The sequence below is a fragment of the Miniopterus schreibersii genome (assembly GCF_964146895.1).
Source record: "Miniopterus schreibersii genome assembly, chromosome: 18".
Classification (NCBI taxonomy): domain Eukaryota; kingdom Metazoa; phylum Chordata; class Mammalia; order Chiroptera; family Miniopteridae; genus Miniopterus; species Miniopterus schreibersii.
In genome coordinates, this window is record NC_138121.1 from 21,239,318 (window position 1) to 21,254,300 (window position 14,983).

The window sequence follows — 14,983 nt, forward strand, 5'->3', positions numbered from 1 at the left end:
ATCTGTCCATTCCTGTGAGTTGGGAGCAGTAAAGTTAATTGTGGCGGCTCATTTGCATTAATCTCACCTCTGAAGGGTACAGTAACCCATTAATATCATGTCATGATGAATTATCACAAATAACATTGAACATATTGATTAATGATCTCTGAGATTTGTATCTCGTTAAAACATTTTGTTAGCTCTTTAAACTTTTAAGCCAACAACCATTGCAGGTAGGAGGGCTTTAAAGATCAACTGAGAGGTGATGGTCGGGAGTAGTGTACATTTTAGGGTCACTGGTTTAAGGACTTGGACTAGCCAGTTCCCATTAGACTTTTTTTTTTTTTCTTCCAGAAGCCAACTACATTTTCTTGGTAACCTCCTACTACTTCTCACTAGATGATGGTGTCATCAAACTGGCTCCTTTGATTATAAAGTGGCTCTGATTCTCAAGTGGAATGACTTTAATAAGATCTTTTAAAGTTTTCCTTTCCGCATCCTAAGTGGGGGCCTTTGGAATCTCTTGCCCATCTAGGCCTCCTTGCTGCTTTGAAGTGCACAATTTCTTTTTCCCCTCCGTGACATCACAATTTCTAAACTTATATGTTACCATAAACATAGACCACATATGGAATGAGCTGTTTGCGATGAAATATCATCATTTACAATACTGCTTACTAACCCGTTGCTTTGTACAGTTTAATTCCTGGGTGCTCTCATTTCTCAGATGATTGCAGAAGAATTTATCTCCTCTGGACATTTCCACAAAACAAATAAGCAAACAAAACTGGGAGAGAAATCACCATGTTGGCCACACACACTGTGTGGACATTAATGAAATGATAGTAAATTCTCTTTAACAAAGTTCTTTGCAGAACTTCATGGTGAAAGTTTAAGTACAGTAGACACAGTGCAGAAAATCGTTATAAGAGTTGAATTACAAAGTTTGTTTTTTATAGCTTTTTCCTTTATTGATTGTAAAAGTGATACACTATTTGATCTCTCTCTTCTGCTTATGTTTAGTATTTGGTCTGTTTTCTCGAGATAAGTACTTAACAAGTGGCAAATATTGGGACCGTTCTCTGCGGTCTATTTAGAGAAAATGGAACCGATCTTCCTGAAAAAGGATGCTCGTGAAGATATCAGTAATGCTTGCCTCGCGTAGGTGGTCTTGGCCCTTTGGGCAGTTCTGAAAAGGGGCAAAGTGCAGCTGCTTCTGCTTGTGTCTAAGACCTCCAGCCCTAAAAGGATCGTGACCCCCATGCATATCAAGAAGCCAGCTCCTGGAGGTCAGGAGTAATGGTTTAGCACCGGAAAGGGTTCTGACTGTTAGGAAAAATCAAATGCATGAGGGCTGAACACCGGTGGGGAGAGATGTTGCACAGTTCGGACCTTTAGCCAGCAGTGTTACCCTTCTGACTTACTCTCACATGCTCGCTCCTATGGAGGGGTCTGCAGACAGTAATCGGACCATATGTGCAGCAATCTTTGGGCCTAAATAGCTAAGGACAAAGTAGACTCCTTCCTTCTAAGAGCCGCTTTCCTTTCCCTTCTTTGTCAGGCCTGTAACGTCCCTCACCCACTGAGTGTTTAATATCTGTGTTTTCAAATCAAAGAACAGGCTTTTTGTCTCCCAGGATAGTGTCTTGTAAAGCCAACCTCTTTATGACTTCACCGGTTTAAGGCTTTATTACTTGAGACCTGAAGCCTGCTAGTGAATTATGCATGTTAGAGCTCCCAGCACCGTCCCGCTCCCCACCCTCCCTCCACCTTTTTGGGGGTCCAGCAAGTACAAGGAGATCTCCACGTGTGTTCATTTCCACCCATGGTATTAAGCCTTATTCATTTTAAAAATCTGCTAACGGAAATATTTCCATTCAGCTCATTAATCAATTGTGATTTTCATTCCCTTGTTTTGTAAAAGCTGTTGCAATAAATACTTTTTTTTCACAAGGCGAAAATCCAAGAGATGGATGCAGCCAGCGTAATTAATTGCACCCAGTTACAGGAGATCAGCAAGTTTGTGAGATTCACATGCTGCTGTACCATATGGTTGCCCAGTAGGCGAAAAATTTGATTAATGTTTTGAAGTAGATTTTTTTCAGCAAATATTACAGCCCCAGATGAGGTGGGTTTTTTTCCCCCCCACTTTTACTTTCTAGTATTGTTAGACTTAGCTGAAGGAACCAATCCTCTGATTTAAAGCTTAATAATATTGCGATCCAGTGAAAACTTAACATGCAATAAAAATTAGTCTGCCTGTCTCTTGTGGATACAGAAAAATAATGCATTATGTCTTTGTTTGTAATTAAGTAAAATGTGGAAGTTGGATTCCATTACTTGATTTTTTTTTTTCCCCCTTAAAAAGAAACATGACTGTGGTTTTTAACTGATGCATTTTTGGTATGATCTATAAGCAATATGTTTGGGCAAACTTTTAAAGCTAAAAGGAAACAGCAAAACAAAGCAGAGGCAGTGAACAGTTTAATGACATGCTCCATACCTATTAGGCCATTATAAATATAACTATGTGAGTGTCATAGAGAAGTTTAAGCTGTTTCCATTTTGTGATCCGCACCACTCAAGATGTTCATAGTTAATTTCTCTTCTATTTAAATAAAAAAATCTCCAGATTTTGGAACGCACTTTATAGTTTTCTTACCTTTTGCTCTTAGAAAGTCCATCTTATTTTATGGCTCCCTGCCCTGCCGAACACCCCTCCTTTTGTGCCGCTGCCCTCCTGGGGCCGAGCTTCGAGGTTTCTCTCTAATCACTCGGATGAAATCAGCCATTTGATAACGTACCAGAACGAGATACGGTGGTTCTGCCCTCGGTGTTCAAAGAAACAACATGAAAATTTGAAAACACGTAGGGACTGGCGATGCACTTCATAAGGAAAATAGGATAATTTTCTCCATTTTAGTGAACGATGCTGGATGCCTCACATGGCTTAGCTTGTCTGTTTTTCTTTTCTTTTGCAACGTATTAATTTCTAATTGCCTAGGCCAGTGATTTTTCAACCAGTGTGCTGCAAGAATTTTTAAAACATGCACTACCTGGCTGTTTAGTCAGGGGCGCTGACCTCTTTTCCCTCGGATTGTCAAATAAAAAAAATGACAACAGCCAACATAACAATAGCCGTCCGGCGTGAATGAATCTAAATTATACCTATATATTTTTGTCAGATAGGCAAAAAATATAACATATTTTTTGGTGTGCTGCAGAATTTTAGTAATTAGTTTATGTGTGCCATGAGATGGAAAAGGTTGAAAATTACTGGCCTAAGCAATACATGGGTCTCCTTAAATCTTAATGTCTGGTGGAGAAGTGTTTATTAGCTGAAGTGTTAAAGCATGGTTTTAACCAGGTATCACTTAGTTTTGAATCCTTTGAGTCTCGGTCAATAGAAAATTGTATCTTGTAGAGCACAAACAATATCCATAAGTTTGATCCACCAGTGGTCTAGAGCAGCAATTTTCAATCTTTTTCATCTCATGGCACATAAACTAATTACTAAAATTCTGTGGCACACCAAAATAATGTAATTTTTTGCTGCTCTGGTAAAAAGAATAGGTATAATTTTCATTCATTCGCACCGGATGGCTCTTGTTGTGTTGGCTTTTGTCATTTTTTAAAATTTGACAATCTAAGGGGAAAGAGATCAGTGCCCCTGACTAAGGAGTCAAGTATTGCACGTTTTAAAAATTCTTGCAGCCCACCTGTGTGCCTGCTGTGGCACACCGGTTGAAAATCACTGGTCTGGAGAGAAACTTATTTCAAAAGGAACTGTGTTATCCCATCTCACAAAACAACAGTAGGTGCATCTCTCAGGTGTCACATGATTGTCGTTCTCTTTCTTGGTTTTGGCTCTAAAGCAGTTTAAGGGCTGTAGGTGTGCTCCATTTTCCAGTGGCCTAACAAGGGGCGGGTTCAATCACTACGCAGGGAATAAGGCAGAGACCAGATCAGAAGGCCATCTCCTCTGATTTCGACTTACCAAGCCAAATCTTTGAGGTTTCTAATCTTATTTTTTTCTATATTTTTTATTTTAATGGGGATTAAGTAGTCATTACCCACAAAGGCATGAAAAGAAGTGTTTCAGTGATGTCATGTTTTTAAAGAATACAAAGACACTAGTGCAGCCTAGTTTCCCTAAGTCTGAGCGGGAGCTCTTTCTTTCCCTTTCATTATGTTACCCAATAGAGATTTTTATAGTGAAGCAACATTAGAGACATCATAACATTTCTCTAAAAGTGAACTAACTACTCCCCCCACCCCATACTTTGGACATTCCTAGTGATTATTTTCTAACTGTGCATTTTAAGCAATAATTTTTTCAATGCCTACTGTATTCAAGACACTTTGTATGTCACCTCTAATTACAGCCTGGAGTTATAAATGAAAAAAAAAAAAGGAAATACTTTTAAAATTATATTTAATATGGCAGGTGAAACGTGAACAATATATGGTCAGTTGGCAGGAGACCTGTGCTGAATTATTTATGAGTTTACCTTTTTTTTTTTTTTGCTTTTTAGCAGCACATACATATATGAAATGCATTACTGAGTGAAAGTGATAGGACAAATGACTCAGGGAAATGTCTGAGAGGCCCTGATGAGGGCCAGCACCTCATGGCAATAAAAGTAGCATTAGCTGTAGTCCTAGCAATTTCATTTAGGTTGGGCCGATGTTGTTGTGGTCGTGTGGTTCTGGTTGTCATTTTAATAAAATGCATCTGGAAAGAACAAACCTGTTTATAAGGCAGTACATATATATTTTCCAAAGGAGAAGGTATTTCTTGTCCATCATTTATTGATAATGCATACCACCACATGGTGACTTTGCCAGGACAATTATACCCGCCCTTTATGTCCTGGAGGAGCCCAGGTACACTTGCAGCATCTCCCTTTACTAACAAGGTGAGAGAAAGTTCCCAGAACATCAGTTCCCTTCGATGGAATTTCCTTTTATTTGAAGTAACCACACTGGATCATTATGGGCCCTCTCAGTTTACCAGTTGCTCAAATACAGTACTTTACCAGCAAGTATCCATCAGTTGGATGGCAATTGCTACATTTTTCAAGTGGGAAGAAATCCCAACAAGTTTGGGAAGGAAACAAAAAAAATCATCCTGGGGGTAGGAAGAAAAAAAATCATCCTTGGGGGGGTCTCACAATTTGAGATTGTCGAGTGTTGCCATGCAAAACTAACACCCAGCAGGAAGGATTTGCTTTCCTCACAAAATCTCAGTTAACACAAGGCGCCTCGGCAGCTGGTGGAGGGAGAGTTGGGGTGCCGGGCTGAGTGGAGCTCCGGCTGAAGGCTTGCTGGGACCCGGTGCTGGCAGGGAAAGCTCTACCTGGTGCCGGCAGCGTGACTCTGCCAGTCTGTTTCTTTCCCCGCTTCAGGCCATGCTGATGTTGAAGTTGAGAGCTAATGATTTTTAAGGCGTTTTTAAGTGATCTGTCTTGGGAATGCCAAGTTGGCAAGAATAAAACCTAGGCAAGGAGAGTTGATTTTTGATGACCCAAAGAAGGCACGTCCTAGAGTGATTTAGTAAGGCTCCAGTGGTCTAAGATTGTTCCACATCACGGAAAGTGCACAGTTACCAGAATTCCTTACTAATGAAAAAAAGTGTGTGTGTGGGGGGGGACAAAAGATGATTAGGCTACAGGGCAGTTGGAATGAACAGGGCACCAGCTCTTACAGTGAATTGGTCTGAGAACTCATCCACCTTGGGGGATCCAAGGGATTGATTTCCTAAATAATGTATTAATTCCATTAATTCCATTGGTGTGACAGGTGACAGGAAAGCCCCCAAATTCCCATAAAGGTAAATGAGTCGCCTCATGAACAAAAGGAAGCATGAGAGGTCCAAGTTTATACCTACACCCAGTTCTAAAATCAAGGCTATTGTTATATTTTCTAAATCCCCAATATTTGAAAACATAGTGTTGTAAAGTCTCATTTTCTTTTACCCCATTTAGGAGGGTCTGGTTCTTCTGAGGAGATGCCTATTAAAATAATATGGGCTATTGAGAGAAATGCTATTTACCTGACAGGTGTTGTTTTAAAGTTTTACCAACCTACAGCATAGTCAGTACATCACGAATTTAAGAATATTCATTGACATCTTTAATAGTCACTTTAGTTTTATTTTCCTGCAGAATGGGGTAGTTGTATTTCATTTATAATCAGAAGCATATCAACCCACGAATTCTGTTCAAGGTATATAAAGTCACTTTTATTACAGTAATTCTTTAAACTGTGATTGTTGCGCATGCATCCTGAAACACATTTCCGTTTATAGACCTCCCTGCAGTATTTTTTTTCTCTCCTCCCTGTGATGTGTTTAAGGACTGGTGGAAAGAGTCTCTTTAGGACACACCTGTTTTGGGTTCTACATCTGAAATTTTATCAGAGGCCTTAGGTTTGGTCAATCAAACATCATACTGGCAGCTTTTACTTAGGGAGCACTCTGAACTGACATGTCAATATCTGCCCTCGTGTTTATTTGTAATTAAAGTTAAGATGCTTTAGAACAGCGTTGCCATTAATCTAAAAACCTAGCGTCGTTTCCTGGTGAGTGATGTATGGCCCTTTGCTTTGTGCTTCCTCTGAGAAGAGAGTGGTTGTTGGGGGCATTGTTCCAGAGAGCAAGGCCTTCCTGCGGGGCTCACAGCCGTAACTGTTTCAAACTCCTGTTGTTCGGTAAATCTGTCAGAAGGGTCTGCAAGGGACCATATTTATGAAGAGAGCGTAGAGTGGTCAGCCTAAAAAGCTCCTTAGTGTAGTACTTTGAATTTTAAATTACACACATAATTCAAAGGTAATGTAACTTGCAGTGTCGGACTTTAGTCCATTCCGTTAAATGGAGAAACATGAGTGACATGAGGAATGACTTATTGATTCTTGGTGGGAAAATGACTTCTGTAATATAGGAAGTATGGTAAAAGGAATAGCTTAATTATTTAGGGAGCACTTTTCAAAATATGCTTTTACAGCAGTACAAATGGTGTATATACAAATTGTACAACGAGGTTGTTGTTGTTTTTTTTAATTCTTTCTTGGGGGAAAGTTATGAGAAGGCTTATCGTATTTAGTTGCTGAGGCAAAGTTTAATTTTGCTTAAACTCCTAGAGGCCGAAACTAAGAAAGATATAAGGAGTAGTGAGAAGTTTCTAAATGCCTTAAAAATATGACTTGTTCTAATTGCCATTTCTTATTTATATTATACTAAGACTTGCATTAGAAGAGGTTGGCTGCCAAGATTTACAAAGTATGTCCCCCTCTCTCTCTCTCTCTGGTTTATGATGTTTTTCAACAGTGTCATGAACTCAATCTGATTTCATCAAGTAAATATATGGGAAGTTGAGATGACATATTTTAATCTGACATTTGAGGAAATATTCATAAAATATCAGAGAAAATGTTTATTTTGGCCGTTTCTTTCTGATCTCTCTTTTGACTCACTGTATATTCTTTGCTTAAGGACCACAGCCTAATGCTATTTTGACTGCAGTTCACAGCGTTGGCAGCCTTTCAGATAAACAGCATATTTGTGGTTAATTGGTTGAACATGTTCTATAATTATAATTATATTAAAACCTTAATGTGCTTGAACATTTGCCCACCGAAGGCCACTCGCATGCAAGTGCGTTGTGTGTGTGTCATTATAACTGAGCCTGCCGGGGGCTGACACTCAGCGACCGAGGCAGGACCAGGAATGTAGGAATAACACAGAGGCTTCTCATTATTTCCGTCGGAGACCGCTGTTTGGATAGTTTTAGAAGTTGACCATGAAAATTGCCTCCTGGTTGTAACTTGGATCCCCAGGTTTCCATCTGTGGGTTAACGTTTCTTCAGATTTTCAAAAAGGATTGGCTTGGCTTTTTTTCAAAGTTAAACAACAACTGTAAAAAGCAAAATTAGCACTTTATCAAGTTTGGATTCAATTGCCAAGGCCACCAGGGAGCAGGGAGAGTCACCGAAGACCACTGCTTGGAACTCAGCAAGAAGCCATCTCTGGAATGAGCAGAGAGGTCTGGTGGCCAGCAGCTGAATGAGGGAATTCCTCTTTTCTATTCCTTAGCCATGCCTTTTGGATTGACGTGGTCTTGGTGGCCCCCTGGACTCATCGGCCAAGAATTCCAGCATCTTCTTTCTAGATACTGGGTCAACCATACCGTGGTGTCTTTCCCTGTGTAACAGTATAAACTGGGTTCACAAACCCCCTGTTTCTTATATGACCTTCGAGTTGAGGATGGTTTTACCATTTTTAAAGAGAATGAAAAGAATAATAATATTTTATGATGCATGAAAATATATGAAATTCAAATTATAATGCCCGTAAATAAAGTTTCACTGGAACACACCACTCTCATCTGTTATGCATTGTCTGTGGCTGCTTTTCTGTTGCGATGGCAGCATTCAGGAGTTGCAGCTGAGACGTGATGGCCCTCAAAACTGAGCATGCTCCCTAGGTGGCCCTTTACAGAAGAAGTTTGACAACTGGCATACATGATGTACTTCATTTTCTGTCTCCCACCAGACTGGGAGATGGTGATGGTGAGATGAGGACAGCAGTTACTCCTGTTCCAGTGGTTGGCCCATCGTAGGGGATTTGGGTTGGATGAATGAATGAGCGAATGAATGAATGAATGAACAAACGATCATGCCAAAGCTATGAGTACAAAGATGTCTGTCATTTTCTTATTTTTTTGGCCTAACAACTGAACACAGTTTATAAAACTTGAAAATCTGTTTTGAAACATGTTTGAATTGATTTTTATGATCTTTTAATTAACCCATTAAAAATGGCAACAACAACACAGCAGTTTTAAGAAAATAACAGAGCCAAGTATTTTTGTTATAGCTAGGCATGCAATCCCTATTACATCCACATGCAGTACTTATATGGTCCAAATTATTTTTTGGACTTAGAATACTTAAAATTAGGATTTACTTAAAAGATTATGTTCTATAGCATTTAAAAAGGGAAGGAAAAAAAAAGTTCTTCCTAAATTTATTTACGTGATGGAGCAATTCTGGCACTGCAGGATACAGCAGGAAATTCCATTAAGTTTAAATGTTCTGCCTTTACCCTAAAAGTATTTGAAGGGGTTCAGAGAAGAGCCAGATGAAGGCACACAGATCTTAGTTGTACCGTTGAATGTGCACTTCATCAAAATACTTTGTAAGGTTTTCAGGGATGGGTTAGAAAATGAAATTCAGAGCCTTCAGGCCAGTGATGTAGGCCAGAGATTTTTCTGCCAGAATGCTAGGAAATCCTAGAGCCTCATGAAGACACCCTCCCTAGCACCACCCCATGGGCACGTCCTGGTAAGGTCCTGCCAGCTACCTCACCCTCCAGCTCTCTGAGCCTTTCGTCTCTTTGGCTGAGACCAGGTCCCCTCTGGACTATGCAGTCAGACTGGAGTATAAACCTTGCTTCCCCCAACTTACTAGCTGTGTGGCTCCAGGCAAGTAACCTTACCTCTTTGAGCCACTAAATTAGTGAATTCAGCCGCACAATGAGGATCGCACACCTACCTCTTTGTGTTGCTATAAAGATCAAAAAGGAGGGCATTGGGCAGCCGCCCAGGGAGCTGTCTGGCCTATAATAAGCAGACCAGAAAGATTTGTTATTTTTTACTCTCTCTCCTGTCACGTTTTGTAACTGAGTCCAGGCCTCTTTAGAAACAGAAGTCTAGAGAAATGATCCCCCCTGCCCCTTGTGTATTGCATGTGACAGCTCAACACCTTGCTGGGTCCCTTCCCTCCCTTCTCTCTTCCCTGTGTCTTTCAGTGGTTCTGTGACCTGTGGGTCAGTTGTCTTCTCCTCTAAGTAGGATTAGGGCCGTTTAAATATCCTTTGCCCCTTCCCAGACTGCTGGGAAAATTATTAGGTAGGTCATAGAGCAGATGCCTTTAAGTAGGCACTCTCTCATCCAGCTGGGTCCGGCCAGTCATGGCAGGACCTCATCCAAGCATAAAAGAACCTTTGCTTTCACTCATACCCTTCTAGAAGGCGATTCACAACCTTCTTCAGGATCCTTGAACGTTTAGCACTTGGCTCCCCACACAGTCCGGTCATTCTACCTCCTACTCGGCCATCCCTCTGCTGCTGATCCCAGTGGAAACCAGCTCCCCCTTTCTCCTTGTCTGAATCACTCAGGGAGCCCTAAGTGTCCTCCCTGCCTGAGGGGTTGACTTCCTTTGATGAGCTCTTTACCACTTGTCCAGTTGTCTTCTCTGGATTTCACTCACATCCCTGTGCCAAGCTCAGTGCTGGGGTTGAGGACATGAAGACACCGAGGTTGACTTCTTGCCTTAAAGAGCTCGTAATTAGGAAGCCCATCCTCTCATTAGTGTTTTTGTTCATGGTCCACGACAGCCTGGAACCCACTCATGTTCTCTTTCTAACCTTGATGGCTTCTACTCATACTCTAAGATTCAGTTCTGGGGGGGGGGTGTGCGTGTGTGTGTGTGTGACTGACTCCCTCCCCCCAAAAAGATAGCCCCATCCATCCATCCATCCATCCATCCATCCATCCATCCATCCATCCATCCATCCATCCTTTATGTTCCTAATGTGGATTTCCACTTTGTACTTAGCTCATTGTATTCTAATCCATCACTTGCATATGTGTGTCCCCCAATAGACTGTGAGCTCTAACAAAGTTCAGATGGTCTAATACAGCTTTGTGTCCCCAGCATGAAGCAAAAACAGACTGTGTGAATGACTCACTAACCAAATACACAAACGAATGAGTCACTAACAAGATCTGGCTCAAAGGAGACAAGTAGCTTTCTGCTTGGGGCTCCCACAGGTGGGCTTTAAATCCCCCGGGGGGTCTTGCTCAGATGTGTGGGCCGTCCCCTATCCAGGATGCCCTCATCCTGGCCTGTTACATAATATTGTTGGCATCACTACAGGGTTGGCGGTCGGAACCTGGAGAAAATTTAGGAGTCTCATCTCATATTGTTTTGGCTAAAGCCTTATCATCTACAGCTTGATAGATGAGATATGGTGGAGTAGAAACAGTGGCCAGGATTAATTCAGACAGAAATGTGCAAAGCAACCGATTTGGATTTAATTTTTGGATAGAGAAGAACAGGATGTTGAAGACTTTCAGAGCCCTACCGAGGCACCACTGGGGATTCTGTGCAGGATCTTAAAGGAGATAAGCTCATTATCTCCAACATTGGTTCTTTTCGTTATCAGACTAAGGCCCTGGCTCTCTAACTCCAGCCTGTACCAGGACCCCTGGAGGGCTTATCAGACCACATCTCCTGTGGCGTCACCTCCAGAGTTCTTGAATCAGAATGTCTGGAGAGGGGCCCGAGGGTCTGCTTTTCTAGCAATTTCCCAGATGATGCTAATGATGCTGGTTAGAGGATCACACTGGACTGAGGGCTCTGATAATCTCAGTTTGAGAGTATCCACTCATGGGGTCAAATTCCTGCCATCCACAACTTCTTTCAGTCATTAGTAGGGTAGAAGCTTACTTCCTGAGTATGAGAAACCAAAGTTATGCTAGTAAAAGGCGTTGCCATCCTGGCTTTAAAGTAGCCCTCTAAAGTGAGAAACCAAAAGTAAGATTCTTTTATTGAGATAATTTGTGGTAAATAGGAGTACTGCCTCACAATTAGAAAATATGCAAAACCTCATTTTGAACTTACTTTGTTCAATCTACCTGTACCCCTCAGTGTTTCCTGTAAAATTGGGCGTACCCGCCGCAGACATTGGTTTTGCGGTAATAATACTTTTCTACATTAAAAAAAATCCTGAAATGGAAATGTAACTTAGTCTTATTACTGTAATCTCCCCTTGCTTCTTTCGCATGGATCATTTGTTTGTGAACTGGTTATTTCAGGAAGGGCTCAAAGGTAATTTCATGGTTTATAGCATTTATATTGGCGCCTTTAATGAGCAAATCATATTGTTTTCTAATACACGAAACAAGAAATTCACATATATATTATTTTCATTTCCTAATATTACATGTATATCAAGTTCAAGACATTGAGAACAACCACATAAAGAAATTATACTTCTGTACACAGGGGAAATATGAAAGTTTTGTAAGGCAAAAAATAAAAAAAATAAAATAAAAAAAATCTGCATTTGCAGGCTTATGAGATGATTTTATTTTTAATGAATCCAAATGATAGCAGGGAGCTGCTGTGGTGTTGGTGCATCATACAGCAACTCATATCTAAAAATATGGTAACATATGGCTCTGTTATTATTTGGTTTAGGAATTTATGCACCTAAAGATGTTCTGAGCGCTCCGGGTCTCATTCAGATGATGTGCGCAGCAACTAAACAAGATACGCTGGGCCGGGGAGTTTCTCGTCCCCAGGTTATTAAGAGTTGACCAATTCAACATGTTCTTGGCGGTGGTGTTTATTAAACTCAAGAACTTTTTTTCATATTTGCTAATTACCTTTTAGAAGGCTGAATGGGTGAAATTTTCTGGCCCAATAAAAACATGTCCTGGATTGGCAAAGAGTACAGGCTCCTTTTTCTAGTCCTGGAGTGAGGTGGCTCTCGGGCCCCCTGATGCATTTGATGTCCTGGGGACTCATCGACACCCACACACGCCCACTCACAAGACCTTTCCCTCCCGTCCAGATTGTGTTTGTTTTATGGCTCTCGCACGGAGCGTGCAGCTGTGTAAACCCGAGAACGGTTTCCGCACAGCTTTGATCTTTGCATGGATCAACAGTGGTCCTCACTCCTTGAGCCCTGTTCCATGGCCCCTGTATTCCTCAGGTTTTTCCATTTTCTGGTAATTATGGCATTGCGCAGGGAGCCTTCCAACAGCACCGCCCCCTCCACGACTTTGGGTGGAGAATTTGGAAGGAGGACCTGAAGTCTGTCGTTTGTAGAACTTTATTAAGAAGTGATTTCTTTTGATGCCAGAAAGAGATGCCATTCAGTTCCCTTCTAAGAGGCTATCTGATCATTTCAAGTTGACTGCTGGAGCCTGAAGAAATTCAACCTATTATGAACTGAATTAAATGTTTATGGAGCAAATGCAGTGTGTGTGTGTGTGTGTGTGTATCTCCAGAAAAGTTCAGTCCTCCCACAAACCATGGCTTGATACCTCTGTCGGAGATGGACTGTAGGACTGACACAGTGTGGCATTATTTTTATTTATTATTGTCAATAAACTGTGTGATAAGCATGGGGGAAATAAAAGACATGACACCTATCCTCAGTCTAGCAGAAGGGTAAGATCCTTGCTTTAAAGGCCTCAAGCAAGGTACAAGGAGACTCGAGGGGGTGGGTTCTGGAGAAGGAGCCATCGTTTCCACGTGGGGTGATTGTAAAGGCTCACAGAGCTGGGCTCTGATGCCTAGGCCGGATGCTGTGCTCAGAGATGAGAAGAGGTCTTTCCAGGCAATGAGCGTCAGCGGAGGCCCCATATGGCAGAGAAGATAAGACTTCTGAGTCACAGATTTGGATTCACTTAGGTTTGAATCCTGGCTCTGCCCCTTACTGTCTCTGTGATCTGTGGCAAATTGGCAAATCTTGATGAGCCTTAGTTTTCTCACTTGTAAAATGGAATCAATAGTCTCTGCCTTCTAGATCATGAGAATTAAGCGAGACAATGCATGCAAATTGTTTAAGACTGTCTCTGTGACATAGCATTCAATAAAGGTTAGCCTCTGTCATTGCTACACTGCAACTATTCTTCCTATCCCCCCCCAATAAAGGTTTAAACTGGAAAATAAAAACGACCTCCAATGTGTTGGAGCCAGCATTCTGGTTTGATAGGACCTGGGAGGCATGTGGGAGAATATTCTGAAATTAGGTTAACTAGTGAGACACCACGACCTGGGGTGGAGCCATATCCTTATTGGTATCCACAGAACCTAGAAGAATGGCTCTCTGAGAGCCTCTTGCCTGGAGGACTCTGAATGCCAAGGTGAAGCTCAGAGAGTAAGGCAAGGTGGCTGTGTTAGTGTCACAGTGGACTGACAGGGAAAGGCGCCTTCTTGTTCAGTATCCCAGGAGTGAGCTCTTCCTGCCTGGGTGCCCGGTACCTCTCACAGTCTTAGGTGGACCCATGTTCTCGGTTCCTTGAGTGTAGCGAACCCCGATTGCCCTCATTTAGCCGTAAAAACGGCCGAGGAGAATGAATAATTGGGCTTGAATGTACAGGCTAACACAGAGAATCAGTTTACAGTGTTGCCCTAGTTTCTTCCATGTCTGTTGAGCTGTGGCTGGAAATCCAGTTTCTTATCGAGCAGGTCAGCAAGGTTGCGATCTAAGAACCCGGGCTACGATTTAGGTCATGTTTTCTCCACTGCCCTGTGGTGAGGTTTGGCAGGAGGCAGTGCATCCGAAGGCCTGGCCGCAGTGCTGCCTTGTCGGGAGGGGAAGCTTCGTGAAACACCTATGGTTACGCTGCAGGACAGTGCTCAACACACGAGGCAGTGAGTCGGAGTCAGGAGACAGCTTTAATTTTTTTCAACAGTAATCATGAAATCTATTCAGTTTTCTCTTCTTTTGGAAAAGTAATTTAATCTTCTAGAAAGTATATACATTTAGGAATAATTTCCTGGGAGTCTTCATAACTTTCTTTTTTTTTCTTTCCTTTCTTTTTCCACATCACTCAGAAGTAATAGTTCTTCCTGCAATGGAATTACTAGCATCTCGACTTCTTCAGGAAATGATTCATTGCTTTATAATTTCAATTCACTAACCATTTTCAGCCATGCAATAAATTTAAATCCCTTACTATCAAGATAACATTTGCTCTCCTGTCACTGAGATAGAATGATTGGAAATCATTTTTAGCAGCTGACCCTTTTGGGGACAGCTCAGGGATTTGTCCCCTTCATCAGTACATAACTTGTAGGGTGTCTGCTTTCGGGGCCGGGGCCCTGAGCTGCAGGTCTATGCTTTTCCCCAAGTGCCCAGAATAATGCCCTTTGCAAAAGTGTGATTAGGAGTGCATTGGGTGAACGGGACAGAGGAGAATGT

At 41.7% G+C, this 14,983-nt stretch overlaps 1 protein-coding gene across 1 annotated transcript in view; it reads left to right on the plus strand.

Moving 5' to 3' along the window:
• WWOX (WW domain containing oxidoreductase) overlaps window positions 1-14,983 on the plus strand; it is an 861,667-nt gene that overhangs the window by 141,514 nt on the left and 705,170 nt on the right. The window lies entirely within an intron of this gene.